This window comes from Elephantulus edwardii, unplaced genomic scaffold, assembly GCF_000299155.1.
Source record: "Elephantulus edwardii isolate Elephantulus edwardi_28Jun2011 unplaced genomic scaffold, EleEdw1.0 scaffold00020, whole genome shotgun sequence".
NCBI classification, from domain to species: Eukaryota; Metazoa; Chordata; class Mammalia; order Macroscelidea; family Macroscelididae; genus Elephantulus; species Elephantulus edwardii.
This window is the reverse complement of record NW_006399770.1, coordinates 2128551-2130745: the sequence shown is the minus strand read 5'-3', so window position 1 is coordinate 2130745 and position 2195 is coordinate 2128551. Positions and strand designations below refer to the sequence as shown.

The following is a 2195-nucleotide window of genomic DNA, read 5'->3' as shown; positions in this document are numbered from 1 at the left end:
CTTTATCCATGAATAGATTTGCAGCACATAGACATATATAGAAATGTCTGTCATACCTATATATACTTGTGGTTGAGGCACACTTCATTTTATATTGGCCACTTTATTTACTGCTTCTGGTTTCCTACATTTGTTCCTGTGGATTCAAGTTATCAATTTACTGTTTCCTTGTTCGAGTGCAACTTTAAGGACCTTTGTTGGCATACTGTTTAAGCACTAGGCTAACTGAATGGTTGATAATTTGACTCCATGGTAGATAGACATGGTGATAATTTGTAGAAATTACAGGCAAGAAAATAGCAAACGGTGGGGGGGGGGAAGAACCCTCATAAAAATATTAAACTACAGAAAAAGTGAGAAGAAAATTAATAAATTGGAAGAATATTTTTGGAAACCATGTATCTGATAAAAATTTCAACACTTTGCCATCTACTTGGAACTGACCTAAAACTTTCCCCTCTAGTAATGTAAAACCAAATAATTGTTTTGCTTAACAACTAAAAAAGATCCATCTTGAGCATTTTTTGCTAAAAACAACCTAACAACTTACCACAGCAGTTTGGAAGATTAGATAGGAATCTTTATAAATAGATTAATGGGGAGGACCCACTCAGAAAAATGGAGGAGGGAATGGTTGTACAACTCAAAGATGTAATTTGTGTCATTGAATTGTACATGTAGAAATTTTTATTGCTGGTTATTTTGTTAAGTGTGTTTTCAATAGCAGAAAAACAATGTGATGTGAAACCATGAGTCAGAATCAACTTGATAGTCATCTTTTTTTGTTTTCAAATAGCTTATTTAAATCCAATCCTGAAAGTGAAATCATCTTTTGCTTAGGAGCATGGCCTGGCCACCTCCAGTTACAGCTGCTTTTTCCATGAAGACATGAATATCTTATCTTAGATACTAATGCCTACTTTAGGGTAGGCACCAAATGGCTATAGAGAGCTGTTGTGTTATTTTAAACTACTTTGTTTCAAGAGAGTATGTGATCAGAGATATTTATTATATTTCTCTACAGTTTAAGATTTTTCACAGTTTTTTAATTAATATATAAATATCAAGTTGGTATAAAATAAGTTCTAAAAGTACTTTAGTCTAATAAATACGTGTTCTTATATTTCTTATACAGAGACTCTACAGGGGCAGGTAATTCACTGGTCCACAAGCGGTCTCCTTTACGTCGAAATCAAAAGACCCCAACATCCTTGACCAAGCTGTCTTTACAGGATGAACATAAAATCAAAAAGCCAGCATGTAAATTTGAAGAGGGTCAGGATGTCCTAGCTAGATGGTCAGATGGCTTGTTTTATCTTGGAACTATCAAAAAGGTAAGTTTCTGTAATATAAAAATTTTGTTTATTTCAAACTTAATAATTTTCAGCTTTTAATTTTAACTTCATGTTTTTAATTTTAAGAGACCATCAGAAACATTCCTCTCTCTTACAGATAAACATATTGAAACAGAGCTGCTTTATCATATTTGAAGACAGTTCTAAATCCTGGGTTCTCTGGAAGGACATTCAAACAGGCAGGTGCTACTATTTCTTTTGAATGTGATTTGTACTGAAATTTCATTTTGTTCAGCTTATTATTAGGATAATACTAATGAACATAGTGTATTAAGATAATCTTATATCACATTTAAAAAGAGATAAAAACCATCAGTTTCTTGATAGTTTCCAAGAGTTACAGATAAAAAACAACAAAACTGTTGTAAGATTAAAGGTAGACTGTTGTTATGTGTCATCCAGTTAACTCTTAGCAACCTTATGTACAAGAGCCCTAAACCCTGCTCTATCCTGTGTCAATCTTATTGTCTCTGACACGCCCACTTGCATTACCCCAATCACTGAATTGATACATCTCATCCATGGTCTTCCTCTCTGTGCTGTCCCTCTACCCTCCCAAATAATGATGTCCCTCTGAAAGGACTGGTCCCTTCTTGTAGCATGCCTGAAGAATGTCAGATGAAGCTTCAGAATCCTTGCCTACAAGTGTCAGCCCGGTTTTACCCTCTCCAGGATGAACCTGCAGGATGGTCCTGCAGTCCATGGTATAGTCAACACTCTTCTCTAGCACCATAGCACAAAGGCATCAATTCTCTTTCTGTCATCTCTAGTCGTTGTCTAGCTCTCTGATGCATAGCAAGCAATTGTGAAGACTATGGCCTGGATCAGGCTGCTGTTGTT

General features: G+C 35.4%; 1 protein-coding gene across 1 annotated transcript in view; it reads left to right on the top strand.

The window, feature by feature from the left end:
- Nucleotides 1–1139: 1139 nt before the first annotated feature.
- The window catches only part of LOC102860976 (metal-response element-binding transcription factor 2-like), a 43191-nt gene continuing 42135 nt past the window's right edge, over nucleotides 1140–2195 (top strand). The window contains exons 1-2 of the mRNA XM_006882481.1: nucleotides 1140–1334; nucleotides 1453–1534. The gene's annotated coding sequence lies outside the window, so the exon portion shown is untranslated. The remainder of the gene's footprint in view (nucleotides 1335–1452; nucleotides 1535–2195) is intronic.